The sequence below is a fragment of the Paralichthys olivaceus genome, chromosome 22 (assembly GCF_024713975.1).
Source record: "Paralichthys olivaceus isolate ysfri-2021 chromosome 22, ASM2471397v2, whole genome shotgun sequence".
NCBI lineage: Eukaryota > Metazoa > Chordata > Actinopteri > Pleuronectiformes > Paralichthyidae > Paralichthys > Paralichthys olivaceus.
The window spans coordinates 8,050,302-8,068,062 of NC_091114.1; the positions used below are offsets into that span (position 1 = coordinate 8,050,302).

Genomic DNA, 17,761 nt, shown 5'->3' on the forward strand with positions numbered 1-17,761 from the left:
CAACCCTGTTCAGGCTTTTGTCTTAAATTGAAGCTATGGAGGATAGTTTTTTTTATATTACCAGAAATTCAAAGATATTAAATTTATTATCAACGAATTCAATAATGTTGGCTGAATAGCTGCATTTTATTATTGGTGCTTGAATACAAGGTCAGATACTGTGGGACAAGACACAAGCAGACTCTAGAACAAAGTCAAAGTAGCTCGCTCAAAAAAGCAGTGTGAAGTAGATGAAGTTTAAATTTATTTTATATCTTCATCTATTTAAAAATATTGTTCATTTCGATTCAGGGGCTTTAAATGCTGCTCCATCATTTTCATAATTAATTAAATAGAAAAGCAGAACAGACAACTGATTTCAAAAACCTGTTTTTTTAATAAACGAAAAAAGGTCATACTGTCATTTTCTTTCACTTCTCCTTCAAATGTATTTTTACAGAAATATGTTAAACAATAATATCTTTATTGCAATTTTTAAAGATTCAATTAAACCATAAAACCATAAAATTTAAAAATAGAACATTCAAATAAATATGTAAAATTGTTCAGATAAGCGTCAATGCCATTAATTTGCAAACGCTTTTACACAAAGACAAAGTTTTCAGAAGGGATTCAGAGAATTAGTCTTTTTAAATTCTAAGGGCAGAGTTCCATGGTGTGGAGGCTCTAATAGCAAAAGCCTGGTCACTCTTTGTTAGAAGCTGTGACCTAGAAGTAACCACCAAGGCTCCGTCTGCAGATCTTAGTGGTTGACAGGCACGAACCAGGTCAAAGAAGTTAAATGATTTGTAGGTACAGCCGCAGGTTAAACCTTCTCACTGTCCGGGTCAGTGGGTTTCGTGTCTTGTAAAGACGACTGTTACTGTGTCAATAATTCCCCCTTCACCTTTGACATCAGGCATTTCAGCTCATGCTCCAAAATGATGTTTGAGCATTCAGAAGTGCCCCTCTCTCTTCTTCACATTTCATTACATTGCAGCCTTAAGCTAAAATAAAAAATGTGTTTTTCCTCTTTTAAGTTAGGTTTCCCATAATGCCACAGAATCAAATTATAATTTTATTTTTTTGGGCAAATTAATTTAAAAAGACAAACATTGACATTTTGTGATAATGCATATTGGAATGAAAATGGAACCATGAGGTTGAAGGAAATGTTGGCAAAGTCCGAGACTGGATTGCGTCGACTCAGATGTGGGGAAAGCTACAGAAAATATTCTCCTGCATTGAATGTGAAAGAGTGGCCTCCGTTGTTATTAAATGGAAGACGGACTTTTCTTGTCACTCGGTCAAACTGAGCAAATGGCAGAAAAGGGCCTTGGTAACAGAGGTGACCAAGAAGACGATGGTCCAGCTGTCCCTTGGCTAATCTCTAATGATGCTGTGAGATGGGGAGTAAGTGGCAAAGCCCTCTGTAGAAATTAGTAGAGCCCTGGGGGCAAAGCAGAAATAGCATGATATGTGATAGATTGGCAAATGCTTCTCACTTGTTGCAGCCATATTCCTTTGCCTAAAACACAATTTTCAATGAGAGATATAAAAAAGCAGCAGTTACTTTTAACTTCAAAATAATTTGCTTATAGCTGTATTACGCAGTTTCTGACTGCATGGGAGGCAAAACACTCAGAAAGAAATTATGTCATCAAAATCTTCATTGCTAAAGTTTTCACAATTTCACAGCTTCCTCACTCAATCAGAAAATATCTTTCTGCGCATTTGACAAATTAATGAAAAGATCTAAAAGTAAGTCTGTCTACAGAGCGATTGGCTTGTTCTGTGCTTTTTTTCCCCACAAGCTGCTGATTAGTTCATCTCTGCTCATGTATGTCTGTGTATGTCTGTGTATGTCTGTGTGCGAGCGTGTGTTTGTTTGACATTTAGTGCTGAAAATGTCTGCTGATACTTCCATCTGTAGGATTTCTTGAGTCTCAGACATATGCTCTGTGTGCCAGCCAGAAGCACAAAACAATGGGCTACATGTGGGTGCATACAGCTCCAGTAGAATGTTAATTTTCTGTGGGTTCGACACCAGTGACCCTTTCATATTAAACCGTGCCATTTTCAATATTGTCAGCTACTGATGTGAGTTTTTGTTGAATGAGAGCTTTTGTCTCAGTGTGGGAGTAATCTGTGAAATATTCAAGCTTGGCACAGCAGACTGTTATAGGGACGGCCCTGTGGATTTACTCAGTCGTGCTGCACGCTCACGCAAAGATACACACACACGCGCACTCATGCCCTACAGTTTTATTTGCTATGTCATGAGATTATCATAACGAGGGTGTTTAATTTACCATCCATCTGTATGTGTGCTGTTTCCAGTAAGTGAACATGTGAGCCACAGACATGTAGGCATATGTTTGTGTGTGCAGTTCAGAGCTAGGTACAAGCAGAAAGGAATGGCATTTGTTGACATTCAGGCCCCCGACTTATCTAACACAGGGAGGCAGAGATGAAAACACAGATTTTTAACAGTGACCCAGATCTGGTGGCTTTTTCACATTTTTCAACAGAGACAATACCCAAAGCCCGCCAGTGAAACATGGCTCTACCTGCATACTGTGTGGCATTTTACTTCTACTGTCCTTGTTCAGGTTTTTGTGGTGTCATATTTGTCCTCCCAACACTGATTGTTGTTGCTAAACCTGATTTGTATTCTGTGGTATTTTGTATTCAAAGATAAAGTGGATTAATGGCACCCTGACCAGAGAATGAAGTCACACTCCCTTTGTGTGTGTGTTCTAATCTGAGCTTCTGTGTTTGGTCACATGGAAACCTATGGAACTAAAAATTTAATGTATGTGGAATCTTATATAATACATTATATAATCTAATATTTATTGTAATTTTGGGGGGGGGGGGGGGGGGGGGCTTTGACTGGCTTTGTCTCCCATAATATAGGTCATACAGAAATTGTTCCCATATTATTTGAAAGATTTCTTTAAATCTGTATTTTCCAGCTCCATATTTATCTTTACAATATACTATCTCCAAAATAACAAATTACTACACTTTCAATTGCAAAAAACCCTCATATTTTACACATATAAAGGTCAGAATTTCACCAAAACCTCCAGAAAGCTTGATCTTAGGTTTTTGAGTCATTGCTGCGATATCATTACTTATGTGAAGTGGCATCACATCACTAATGCCTCACAGCGTTGTTAAACAGTAGTTAGTGATTAGTAAATTGCAGGCACATGCAAAATACCAATGCATGTGTATTAACAACCTTCACAGCTTGAGTAATAAATCAATAATTATTCATCTTACTTCACTTGCAGCTTGCATCTTTATCAGTTAACACACAGACATAATTTAAAAGTCTAGATCCTTTTACTGTTTTTTGACGGTCAAATGATCATTTCCAAGTGAACAAGATAATCTTTGTGTTCTACCGAGGCGTCGGCTTCATTTAGAAATTCAATCGATTCCAGAAAGAGCTGGTGACCTCCCATCTAGCCTCATTCGAAAGGTCTCTTTCAGAGTGTGGTTCTGTGAGCAAGATGCATATGGAACTTTATTTAATTTCAGTGGGATTCCATGTGTAGCTTAAGTTGTGCAAATAACCAAAGCTTTACAGTTGGAGTAAATTAATGTAATTGACACATTTATATCATATATATATATATATATATATATATGATATGAGCATCGGTGTGTGTTCACACTCAGGTGTATTAATACCATGTTATGTATTTTTAGCATCTGTGTCTGCACTGTAGGCGTTGGTATGCTGTAGCTGCTAAGAAGAGCCAGTGTCAGTAAAAATGAGACACTAATCCTTCCTCAGGTTTCAGCAGCAACTTGTTCCCCACCACTATCTTTACATAAGAATCTTCTTGAGATTACTCTAAATATTATCTCACAGAATATTTCAAAGTTCACCACTGAGAGGGAAATTAATTCATGTTGACAACGGCATACTAATTTATGCATGTCCATTGAATATGTCAAATACTGTGTGTATGTAAATGGTGTAGAAATTTCCCCCCCCGATAATCAAAGCATTTTACAAGCTCACTATCTAGAGCACCATAAAGTTCTTATTTTGATCAGTCACATTATATTTCACTGCGGGGAGTCTCACTCTTATGATGCACTTGAAGGTGTGTGTAGATTAGAAGTGTTGCCTCCAGATGCTGCAGTCTTCATCACAAAGTCTGCCGATGACCTAATTAATGTTAATAGGTTCCCTCTTGGCATGCAGGTTAAATCTTGAGCTTTTTGCTTTGACACACATCCTCTGTTTTGTCAGTCAACTCTTGTCACGTGATGAATCCTAATTCAATCTTTGGATGAAATGCACACAATTCAGTCATAATGAAGGACAGAAAAATTATATTTACTGTCCCATTAAGGATTTTCATTTTCAGATCACAGACTCTCGTCCTTTAGATGAAATTCATACTTAGGATTGTCTCAGTAGAGTAATAGTGGCTATTTTCATCTCAAGTCAGTTATGACAGATAAGGCTGGAAATATGTGTGATCTTTTTGTCTTCACAGAGATTTCTTTCATTCAAATGTTACATGTCCCCTCTCTAATAGTGACGGTACCTTCGGGAAGTTGTTTTGTGATGAAGTCTTGTAATTTACAGTTGCGTTGTTGTATCCACTTCAGCCTCACCTGCGTCCACTTAAGCTGCTGATTTCCTGAATGACTTCTGACAGCTCTCAGAGAACAGTTATGAACTTCTTTCATCCAGCTGTGGATGAATGGTACATTGATAGATGAAGAGTTTTCCCCTCAGTGGAAGTTAAAAGCTGCAACACTCATATAACAACCTGTCTTGTGCATGCTTTACATTTGGTGTGTTGAATATAAGTAAATGATGGGTGAAAAAAGGAAAAAGGCCTTGTACTGTAATTGTGCGGAGCTGACACGACCATTGGAAAATGTCATGATGTGAAGAATCTTTGTAGCTGAACACTTATCATACTCTTTATGTCTACAGGAGGACAGATATGCAGGAAAATAAGATATACACCAAACAAAATGATATGGAAGGAGTAGGGATCCAGCACAGGGATATAATCTCAACAGTGTTTCACGCTACATATTTTTCCTTTCCTCTTTAGAAACGCAGAGTGCTTTATACATTCACTTTGAAAGCCTAACAAGTGAGGTTTTCCAGTTGTGATGCATTATATCCATCATTTCAACGGGGTGTAACAACTGCCCTGGTTTTTCTCAGCAGGTTAAACATCCGGTCGCTCGAACTAGACAATGTTAGCATTGTTGGTGTCAGAAAAGTGCACAAGTTCAAAAATATTGCCTGTGTCTGAGATCAGTTAAGTGCAAAATGTATGAAAAATGAGGAGTTACAGCATAGCATGTACAAAAACTTGTGCTAACACATCCACTTCAGAAATCTGCACATTTTATACATAGTTAAAAAAGTAACTGTGCAACTGTGCTTGTGTTTGCTCACTACAGATGAAAATGCAGGATAAATTAACAAGGGTGTGATTTTTGGACAGAGCCAGAGTAAAAATAGCCATTTGATTGCAGTTGATGTGCCACCTGTCAACCAGGAAATAATGTTCTAATACATGTGCTATCGAGGTGACACCTGTATTGTGTTCATTTGTTGTGTTAATGTGCAAACTGAGCTTTCACAATCGCAACTCTAAAAAAAGTCTCCACTTCCTCCCTCTTTGCAGAAATGAAGCCAAATGATCCTGGGTACGAATGCTGCCAACTTGTGCCAAAGATGTCGTTTGGAGTCTGCACTGTAGCAATTAGGGGATGGAGCCACCGTAGCAAGCTCCAGTTGATGCATGCACTCGACCAATCGTAAGTCAATCTCAGCTGTCAATCATGACATCTCATCTGTTTATTGCATCAAATAACAAATTAAAACCAAACTTGGTGGGAAAATGAACAATCAATGTGATAAGAACTACCTCAAATGACAGACCACACCTTTGAGAAAAAAAATTTTCACTTGTACTTTGACTTTTTTCATTTGGTCCATGTATCATCTGCTAACATGTAGAAGGTAGGGTTTATGAACTATACTCTAACCTGCGACCAGGAGTAGATCAAGACATTTTGACACTTTTGGGGAGCAATTATGTTGTCCATCTTTATGTACAGTCTATGATATAGGGTATAGACAACATTTGAGTCTGACAAAAAAGGCATTGACTGTGTTTTTAACTGTGAGATGGTGGAGCAGGGTTTTGTAATTTTGTGGCTTGACGTCAGTCTGATCTTGTAGAGCTGTGATTGTAGAGGCTTATATTTGCCACAGGTGGAGCTGACTGGCTGCAAGCAAAAGTGTGACTTTTCCATGTTGAGCCTGGATTACCAGGTGTGACTCAAAGCTTACGTGCATCACTTATTTTAATGCATATAAAACCGAACATCTGTGCTTGGACAACTTCATGTACGCTAGTCATTGTATCAACCCGGGACATATTCCTGTTTTCCTCTGCCAGACAGAAGGCTCATAGATGTGTTTGTGAGTGAGAGATAAGATGAGTGTGATAAAGAGTCCGGTCGGACCGTTCTGCTGCAGTGGAATATTTTCCACCTCTCTAGGTGGAGGGTGTATAGGTGCAGATAAAGACATCTGATGATTGGCACAGTGTCTCTGACGCACGTGAATAAAAATAAAAAGTGATTTGGTTCTCTTTCTCTGATCCTCTCCCTCTCTTTGCTTCCTGATTCCTTAATTCCTGTCTTGGCTCTGTGTCTGAGCCGCTCTGCTCTTTCTCTGTTAGCTCACTCCGCCTGTGTCGCATTGAATCCTCTCTGTCTGCCTGTGTGGATCTCTGTTTCTGCTCTTCAGCCTCCCTGTTATATTCTGCTGCACCGCTTTGATTAAAGCTGAAGCGTTTTAAGCCTGCAGTGGCAGAGAGGGGTCACATATGCACACACTCACACTTTAACACACACTTAAAAGCCTCTGTGTGTTAAAACAAGGAACAAAGTGCATCATGCAGGTGTGGTTTCTTCCTTACACTGTACTTCCTGTTCTTTTCAGCAGTTTTCGTACTTAATGAGACGGATCAAAGCATGCAGTATTAACTAGAGCTGGACTCTTCTATCAAACTGGTTGATTTGCTCTTGTCTAACCAATCTTTGGTGTTAAACTTGTGCTGCATCAATAGCCTTCCAGGTAGCAGTGTCATGATATACCAGTATTGACGATAAGCATAATTAGAGGTGACACAGTAGCTGGTGTCACATGGTGTTCAGGCACACACTGATTACACAACTTGCCCATAAGCCACATAGTCTGTTTTTCTCTAGACAGAGACATGGTTCAGTTTTGCATGGGAGGAGTTGTGCCCACATTTATCTGCAATTTGTAAAATACTAGTTATAAATACTTGCTACAATTATAGATAGAAAGTGCCTGCTGCACACAGGGAGTCTTAACATTTAACCGATGAATTTGATGATTTGGTGTCATGGAGAAAAGATAATATTTCAACTCCGAATTCCAAAAGTGACCCAGATAACATTAATGAGTCCATCTCATAAAGTTTGTTTAATGACGGAGGAAGCATCAGGAGGTAGCACTTAGTGAGGCAGCCTGCAGTGAAATCTAACATTTAAGAAGGAAGTAAGTGCTCTACACAAATTTAGCTGACAAGTTTTCCTGCAAAATGTCTGGAAAAAAAATCAGAAATCCGTAACATTTTCCACACCGTGGCTTTCCTAATTTAAAATGAATCTTTGATTTCATATTAATATATTTTAGAAATTGCCTTTTATCTTAATTTATTTTATGCCTTGTTGCACCATCTATCTGGTTCCCAGTCCACATACATGGGGGCAGTAAGTGTGTGTGTGTGTGTGTGTGTGTGTGTGTGTCATTATATTAGATGTTAGTTATATGCAGGAGATGCAGACCTACTACTGTCTGTAGAGGCACAAGTGAAATTTTATATTCATTAAATTCTAGTACTAATGATAAAATTAATGGGAAAATTGATATATGATCACTCTGACCATCTTCAATCACAGTCGGTCTGATTGTAATTCATTTCAAAATCATAGATGACATTGACTGATAGCATTATGATTCTTATTATTTAAACTTTCTATAGATATCATTAATATTTATGGTCACAATAATTGTGTATTCAATATCTGATATTGTCATAGCCCCTACTTCCAGGATTAATCCATTACCAAGGCAGAAAGAATAACTGGTGAACATTTCCTGGGTCAGCTAGAGGCTATCTGACACCATGTCAAAGAAGATGTTGGTGTGGTGTGTTTTGTTGAGATGACCAAAGTCGAGTATAAACCATGGAAACAACAGTTATGCATATCATGACTCAGCAACCAATATGATGCATCATCTTAAAACAGGAAGCTAAATTTGCTGCGTTATGATGGTCCATCATCTTTGAGTTTGAATATATTTTTTAATGATTTAATATTCTACAAATACTAGCTTTTTTTGTTTATTGATGATTTGGCTGTGTTTTATTTTGGAAAACAACACCCACATACAATGCCTGTGGTTATATTGTGTACTTGTACATGTGTGTGTACTGACTGAAGTATCCCATCAGCAACAGTGTCGCTAGTTGTAGCATCAAAGGGTCTTGACAGAGATTGACTCTGGAGGGATGATAGGAAACGATCCGTGTCATGGTTAGCTACTGGCCATCATTTGATGCATTCATTAGAAACAGAATCTGTCAGTGTGATCAGCACGAAGCATTGATCTGTTCAGTTAATTGATGTGTGAAACTGTGTGTTAACTCATCACTCGAAGGATGCCCATGGCTTTGTGATGCTGCTCTGCTGCTAATAGTGTTTGATGCTGGAGCTGATTCTAGAGGAGAGCACAGGCGTCTTGTCGTTTAACTGTGGCCATGACTGGAGCATACACTGCCTCCTTCCAAATGTTTGCTGGTACACACCTTCCGTGATGATCTCTAAACCTTGAGTTATAAGACCATCACATCAAGAAATTGAGTAGAGTCGAATGTCGGCATTACACAGGATGTGCTGTCTAGGTTGTTTGTGTGTAGATATGCAGGGTTGGAGCTTTTACTGCCCTGCAAGCCCGTGTGCTGCCTCTCAGACAGGTGGAAAATTGTCCCCACAAGCAGTCTTTGAACAGAAGTAATGGGAAATTAATGGAGATGGCAGAGGAGTGCTCAAAACCCCTCATTTAAAAGTTATGTTTGTTTGAAGTTGGTCTGATGTTTATTTGAGTGTTTTTGACATCGTAGAGTTTTCATTTAATTCCTGCTTTTAGACCGTGATTATCAGGTTTCACCTGTTCCAGTTACCAAACTGATAGAATCTGATTCTTTTTTGTGACAGTTCTGAAAAACATGAACTTGGGCTGAGGGAATTTTTGAGGGGCATTTTTTAATTTGATTTATGGAGAAAATAATCTTTAGCAGCGCCAAATTAAATGCCTTATGTTACAGCACTTTAAAAAAACTTTGGCTTTGGACTGTTTTTATTGTCATTTTACACAGTATATTTTATAGACATGTCCCCCTTCTGGAGATCTTTTGCAGTTTCTCCGGAGGACGTGTAAACACAAATCAATGTGAGAGCCTCTTGAGCTTCTGTGGACTTTCTCTGCTTTTAGTATTAAGTCAACAGAAAGTCTGCAGAAGTCAATGTTAGAACACAGCAGGAGCTGGATTTACTGCAAGCAAGTGGGCTGATTGATGGCACACAAAAATGAAAAAACATGTGATGTAAACAAAATCACGTGATTTCTGCAGCAGAATTAATACGTGAAGAAGGATTTGTTGTTGTGATTGTGTCTGCGCAGAGACATGGCTTTAGTGATATCAGTGTTTACAGCTTATCAGGTGAGGGGCTTGACATTTTTGACTCGAAGCAGATGATAAATCACAAAAGAGTGGGCCAGCTGACCAATCAGAGAGCAGGTTCATTGAGACTGTAGCAGTGTACAATGAGAGAAATGTGAACAGGTGATGGGCGCTGAAATAGTAAATTAAACCACTAAGCACCCAATTATAAGATAGTTTAGCCCCATTTTCAAAACCAATTCGAGTTTCTGTTGCTTCAATTATTTCAAAAGTGTTGCTTACTTTGAAGTTGTGTCCCATTCATCAAACGATGGAATTAGACATTTCTTACTGTCTAATTTTATTTCAATTTGACTTTACATCTCCATTGCCACGCGAACAGACTAATCTGTTATTGTAGATTAGTAGGCCTTTCATTAATCATCAATTCATTGATCCTTATTACTGAATACATTTTCATCTAAAACACAAACTATTTCTTTGACCACAAGGCTGCCACCACTGAGAGAGTGGATCTAATGCACACCAATCATTTGAAACCATTTGTGGATGTGTGGTAATATAAAGAAGTAAAGCTTTTATTCAAAATATCTGCATGGGCACTTCAATAAGATGCACAAAGAACATATTTCATAAAACTGTTGAGAAGAGACACTGAGATTGTCAGCATAGAAAACTGTACGACATCTGCTGTCTTTGTGGGAAGTATTCTGACCAAAAGCACAAACTGAAGAAAGTGTGGTGTGTGATTTGTCAAATATTTTGTAGAGTGAGAATTTGGGTTTTAATATATTATAACTTTTTTTTCAACGACATGCTAACCTATGACTTTTTATCATGTTTCGAACGACATACTAGCCTATGACTTTTTTTCAATGACATACTAACCTATGACTTTTTTACGTGTTTCTGGACGACATACTAACCTATGACTTTTTTATCAGATTTTAAACGACATACTAACCTATGACTTTTTTACGTGTTTCTGGACGACATACTAACCTATGACTCTTTTATCATATTTTAAATGACATACTAACCTATGACTTTTTTTTTTTATCAGATTTTAAACGACATACTAACCTATGACTTTTTTTTATCAGATTTTAAACGACATACTAACCTATGACTTTTTTTTTTTATCAGATTTTAAACGACATACTAACCTATGACTTTTTTTTATCAGATTTTAAACGACATACTAACCTATGACTTTTTTTTATTATCAGATTTTAAACGACATACTAACCTATGACTTTTTTACGTGTTTCTGGACGACATACTAACCCATGACTTTTTTATAGAATGTTAAACGACATACTAACCTATGGCTCTTTTATCAGATTTGAGACAACATACTAACCTATGACTTTTTTATCATATTTGAGACGACATACTAACCTATGACTTTTTTATCATATTCTAAACGACATACTAACCTATGACTTTTTTATAGAATGTTAAACGACATACTAACCTATGACTTTTTTTTAATCAGATTATAAACGACATACTAACCTATGACTTTTTTATCAGATTTTAAATGACATACTAACCTATGACTTTTTTACGTGTTTCTGGACGACATACTAACCTATGACTTTTTTACGTGTTTCTGGACGACATACTAACCTATGACTTTTTTAAATAATTTTAAACAACATACTAACCTATGACTCTTTTATCATATTTTAAACGAAATACTAACCTATGACTTTTTTATAGAATTTTAAACAACATACTAACCTATGACTTTTTTATAGAATTTTAAACGAAATACTAACCTATGACTTTTTTATCAGATTTTAAACGACATACTAACCCATGACTTTTTTATAGAATTTTAAACAACATACTAACCTATGACTTTTTTTATCAGATTTTAAACGACATACTAACCTTAGAGAAGATTTGAGATGACATTAGAGAATCTTAAAAATATGTCTGTTTCTAAAAAATCTCTATTGTCTCGAAATATCTCTATTGTCTCTTAATATCTCACATTAGACAAAAGAAATAATAGAGATATTTTGAGACGACATCTAATATCGTCTGAAAATATCTCTAATATCTCTAATGTCGTCTGAAAATTTCTCTAATATCTCTATTGTTATCTATAATATCGTCTCAAAATATCTCTAATATCTCTAATGTCATCTGAAAATATCTCTAATATCTCTATTGTTATCTCTAATGTCATTTGAAAATATCTAATATCTCTATCGTCTAAATATCTCTAATATCTCTATTGTTATCTCTAATGTCGTCTCAAAATATCTCTAATATCTCTATTGTTATCTCTAATATCTCTATTGTTATCTCTAATATCGTCTCAAAATATCTCTAATATCTCTGTTATCTCTAATATCTCTATTGTTATCTCTAATGTCGTTAGTGTGTCATCGCAAATATGATAAAAAAGTCATAGGTTAGTATGTCGTTTAGAATATGATAAAAAAAGTCATAGGTTAGTATGTCGTCTCAAATATGATAAAAAAAGTCATAGGTTAGTATGTCGTTTAGAATATGATAAAAAAAGTCATATGTTGTCTCAAATATGATAGTTATAAAGGTTAGTATGTCATCCAGAAACCCTTACTATGTCGTCCAAAATATGATAAAAAAGTCATAGGTTAGTATGTCTTCCAGAAACCCTTAATAAAGTCATAGGTTAGTATGTCGTCCAAAATATGATAAAAAAAAGTCATAGGTTAGTATGTCGTCCAGAAACCTCTAAAAAAGTCATAGATTAGTATGTCGTCCAGAAACCCCTTAATAAAGTCATAGGTTAGTATGTCGTCCAGAAACTCTTAATAAAGTCATAGGTTAGTATGTCGTCCAAAATATGATAAAAAAGTCATAGGTTAGTATGTCGTCCAGAAACCCCTTAATAAAGTCATAGGTTAGTATGTCGTCCAGAAACTCTTAATAAAGTCATAGGTTAGAATCAGAATCAGAATTCTTTTATTTGCCAGGTTAGTATGTCGTCCAGAAACCTCTAAAAAAGTCATAGGTTAGTATGTCGTCCAGAAACCTCTAAAAAAGTCATAGGTTAGTATGTCGTCCAGCGCTTTTGAGTCAGAATAATATTATATAAATCATGGAAAACATTTTTACACAGATGAGTTGTTAAAGTCATGTTCCTTCGGAGTAATTTTGAAACAATGAATCATGGTATCATTTATCATTTATCATTTATCTTTATTTTCAGTCATAGATATCACAACACACAGTACAAATTTTTCTCAGCAACTGTGCATTACCAAAAAGCCTCCACTTTCCATGCCCCAAACACAGAATAATAATTTAGCAAAGAGTTGGAACTGCAGTGTAACTATTTGTCAGTAAACAAATGCAATGACTCCTCAAGACACAAGACATGTACTGCTGTCACTTTGTTTGATATATTCTGTTTGCTTATCAAGCATTTGACAACAGTTACAATGTCATTACCTCACAACTGTGACCTTTTACAGCTCTACTTGCCTATGTGTGAAACTTACCGCATTGTCATTGTATAGGAGGCCGTACAATAAATGTATGTGTAGTAGTTCATACGAAAATGTCATGTCTGCTAAATCATAAAAAATGTCCTAAAATGTCATGTAATAGAATAGAATGCCTTCCTTGTCATAGTGCATTGTATAAAATTAGCTGTTCATCTCTAAAGTATTATAATAAAGCATAAAAATGTCATAGTATAGTAAGGCACAAAAACATCCTGGCATGTAAATGTTATAGTATAGTAAGACTAAAAAACGTATTAGTATTGTAAGGCATAAAATGTCAAAACACATCAGTTGAAGCACAGGTATGTGTTCACTTGCTGGGCATTACTGCCTGTCACAACTCCAATGGTGCCATTGAATCAGCTGCAGTGTCAGATGCTCATGCCCATCACAAATGTTTTGCCCTTTTAAACTCAACTCAGAAGTGGTGATGCAGCAAAAGGGAAGTCTCCCTATCACCCCCTGCAGCTAACCCTAAGATCCTTTCTCCTTCCCTCTTTGGGTAGTTTGTTCTGAGCGAGATCCAGAAGCACCCTTGCTCCGCCTCCTCAACCCACATCCGCTGTTTCAACCTAGTGATTCCGAGGGCTTACAGGAATAAGGGGGTGGATTTTCCATTAAAGCCTCTGCAGCCACCTTCCACAGGTGAGGTAGGTGCCTTCCATCCTTCTTTTGCATGAGCCCTTTAATCAAAATGTGATAAAAAAGTCATAGGTTAGTATGTGGTCCAAAATATGATAAAAAAGTCATAGGTTAGTATGTCGTCCAAAATATGATAAAAAAGTCATAGGTTAGTATGTCGTCCAAAATATGATAAAAAAGTCATAGGTTAGTATGTCATCCCGAAACCTCTTAATAAAGTCATAGGTTAGTATGTCGTCCAAAATATGATAAAAAAGTCATAGGTTAGTATGTCATCCAGAAACCTCTAAAAAAGTCATAGGTTAGTATGTTGTCCAGAAACCCCTAAAAAAGTCATAGGTTAGAATCTCGTCCAGAAACCTCTAAAAAAGTCATAGGTTAGTATGTCGTCCAAAATATGATAAAAAAGTCATAGGTTAGTATGTCGTCCAAAATATGATAAAAAAGTCATAGGTTAGTATGTCGTCCAAAATATGATAAAAAAGTCATAGGTTAGTATGTCATCCCGAAACCTCTTAATAAAGTCATAGGTTAGTATGTCGTCCAAAATATGATAAAAAAGTCATAGGTTAGTATGTCATCCAGAAACCTCTAAAAAAGTCATAGGTTAGTATGTTGTCCAGAAACCCCTAAAAAAGTCATAGGTTAGTATGTCGTTCAGAAACCTCTAAAAAGGTCATAGGTTAGTATGTCGTCCAGAAACCCCTTAATAAAGTCATAGGTTAGTATGTCGTCCAAAATATGATAAAAAAGTCATAGGTTAGTATGTCGTCCAGAAACCTCTTAATAAATTCATAGGTTAGTATGTCGTCCAAAATATGATAAAAAAGTCATAGGTTAGTATGTCATCCAGAAACCTCTTAATAAAGTCATAGGTTAGTATGTCGTCCAAAATATGATAAAAAAAAGTCATAGGTTAATATGTCGTCCAGAAACCCCTTAATAAAGTCATAGGTTAGTATGTCGTCCAAAATATGATTAAAAAAAGTCATAGGTTAGTATGTCGTCCAGAATATGATAAAAAAGTCATAGGTTAGTATGTCGTCCAGAAACCCTTAATAAAGTCATAGGTTAGTATGTCGTCCAGAAACCCTTAATAAAGTCATAGGTTAGTATGTCGTCCAAAATATGATAAAAAAGTCATAGGTTAGTATGTCGTCCAAAATATGATAAAAAAGTCATAGGTTAGTATGTCGTTCAGAAACCTCTAAAAAAGTCATAGGTTAGAATCTCGTCCAGAAACCTCTAAAAAAGTCATAGGTTAGTATGTCGTCCAAAATATGATAAAAAAGTCATAGGTTAGTATGTCGTCCAAAATATGATAAAAAAGTCATAGGTTAGTATGTCGTCCAAAATATGATAAAAAGTCATAGGTTAGTATGTCGTCCAGAATATTATAAAAAAGTCATAGGTTAGTATGTCGTCCAAAATATGATAAAAAAGTCATAGGTTAGTATGTCGTCCAAAATATGATTTAAAAGTCATAGGTTAGTATGTCGTCTCAAATCTGATACAAAAGTCATAGGTTAGCATGTCGTCCAAAATATGATTTAAAAGTCATAGGTTAGTATGTCCTCCAGAATATGATAAAAAAGTCATAGGTTAGTATGTCGTCCAAAATATGATAAAAAAGTCATAGGTTAGTATGTCGTCCAAAATATGATAAAAAAGTCATAGGTTAGTATGTCGTCCAAAATCAGAAACAAAAGTCATAGGTTAGTATGTCGTCTCAAATCTGACAAAAAAGTCATAGGTTAGTATGTCGTCTCAAATCTGACAAAAACGTCATAGGTTAGTATGTCGTCCAAAATCAGATACAAAAGTCATAGGTTAGTATGTCGTCTCAAATCTGACAAAAAAGTCATAGGTTAGTATGTCGTCTCAAATCTGACATAAAAGTCATAGGTTAGTATGTCGTCTCAAATATGATTGAAAAAAAGTCACAGGTTAGTATGTCGTCTCAAATATGATACAAAAGGTCATAGGTTAGTATGTCGTCTCAAATCTGATACAAAAGTCATAGGTTAGTATGTCGTCTCAAATCTGATACAAAAGTCATAGGTTAGTATGTCGTCTCAAATATGATAAAAAAGTCATAGGTTAGTATGTCGTCTCAAATCTGACAAAAAAAGTCATAGGTTAGTATGTCGTCTCAAATCTGATAAAAAAGTCATAGGTTAGTATGTCGTCTCAAATCTGACAAAAAAAGTCATAGGTTAGTATGTCGTCCAAAATCAGATACAAAAGTCATAGGTTAGTATGTCATCTCAAATATGATCAAAAAGTCATAGGTTAGTATGTCGTCTCAAATCTGACAAAAAAGTCATAGGTTAGTATGTCGTCTCAAATCTGACATAAAAGTCATAGGTTAGTATGTCGTCTCAAATATGATCAAAAAGTCATAGGTTAGTATGTCGTCTCAAATCTGACAAAAAAGTCATAGGTTAGTATGTCGTCTCAAATCTGACAAAAAAGTCATAGGTTAGTATGTCGTCTCAAATCTGACATAAAAGTCATAGGTTAGTATGTCGTCTCAAATATGATCAAAAAGTCATAGGTTAGTATGTCGTCTCAAATCTGACAAAAAAGTCATAGGTTAGTATGTCGTCTCAAATCTGACAAAAAAAGTCATAGGTTAGTATGTCGTCTCAAATCTGATAAAAAAGTCATAGGTTAGTATGTCGTCTCAAATCTGACAAAAAAAGTCATAGGTTAGTATGTCGTCCAAAATCAGATACAAAAGTCATAGGTTAGTATGTCATCTCAAATATGATCAAAAAGTCATAGGTTAGTATGTCGTCTCAAATCTGACAAAAAAGTCATAGGTTAGTATGTAGTCTCAAATCTGATACAAAAGTCATAGGTTAGTATGTCGTCTCAAATCTGATCAAAAAGTCATAGGTTAGTATGTCGTCTCAAATCTGACAAAAAAAGTCGTAGGTTAGTATGTCGTCTCAAATATGATTGAAAAAAAGTCACAGGTTAGTATGTCGTCTCAAATATGATCAAAAGGTCATAGGTTAGTATGTCGTCTCAAATATGATTGAAAAAAAGTCATAGGTTAGTATGTCGTCTCAAATCTGACAAAAAAAGTCATAGGTTAGTATGTCGTCTCAAATCTGACAAAAAAAGTCATAGGTTAGTATGTCGTCTCAAATATGATAAAAAAAAGTCACAGGTTAGTATGTCGTCTCAAATCTGACAAAAAAAGTCATAGGTTAGTATGTCGTCTCAAATCTGACAAAAAAAGTCGTAGGTTAGTATGTCGTCTCAAATATGATTGAAAAAAAGTCACAGGTTAGTATGTCGTCTCAAATATGATCAAAAGGTCATAGGTTAGTATGTCGTCTCAAATATGATTGAAAAAAAGTCATAGGTTAGTATGTCGTCTCAAATATGATTGAAAAAAAGTCACAGGTTAGTATGTCGTCTCAAATCTGACAAAAAAAGTCATAGGTTAGTATGTCGTCTCAAATATGATAAAAAAGTCATAGGTTAGTATGTCGTCTCAAATCTGACAAAAAAAGTCATAGGTTAGTATGTCGTCTCAAATATGATAAAAAAAGTCACAGGTTAGTATGTCGTCTCAAATCTGACAAAAAAGTCATAGGTTAGTATGTCGTCTCAAATATGATTGAAAAAAAGTCACAGGTTAGTATGTCGTCTCAAATCTGACAAAAAAAGTCATAGGTTAGTATGTCGTCTCAAATATGATAAAAAAGTCATAGGTTAGTATGTCGTCTCAAATCTGATCAAAAGGTCATAGGTTAGTATGTCGTCTCAAATCTGACAAAAAAAGTCATAGGTTAGTATGTCGTCTCAAATATGATAAAAAAGTCACAG

General features: G+C 35.8%; 2 long non-coding RNA genes across 3 annotated transcripts in view; one reads left to right on the top strand and one right to left on the bottom strand.

Moving 5' to 3' along the window:
• LOC138406315 (uncharacterized) overlaps positions 1 to 13,921 on the top strand; it is a 34,697-nt gene extending 20,776 nt beyond the window's left edge. Inside the window, exons 3-4 of the long non-coding RNA XR_011239801.1 lie at positions 5,664 to 5,796; positions 13,783 to 13,921. This is a non-coding gene — a long non-coding RNA (uncharacterized lncRNA). The remainder of the gene's footprint in view (positions 1 to 5,663; positions 5,797 to 13,782) is intronic.
• The window catches only part of LOC138406313 (uncharacterized), a 48,405-nt gene continuing 44,466 nt past the window's right edge, over positions 13,823 to 17,761 (bottom strand). For both annotated transcript variants that reach the window (XR_011239800.1, XR_011239799.1), the window contains one exon: positions 13,823 to 13,959. This is a non-coding gene — a long non-coding RNA (uncharacterized lncRNA). The remainder of the gene's footprint in view (positions 13,960 to 17,761) is intronic.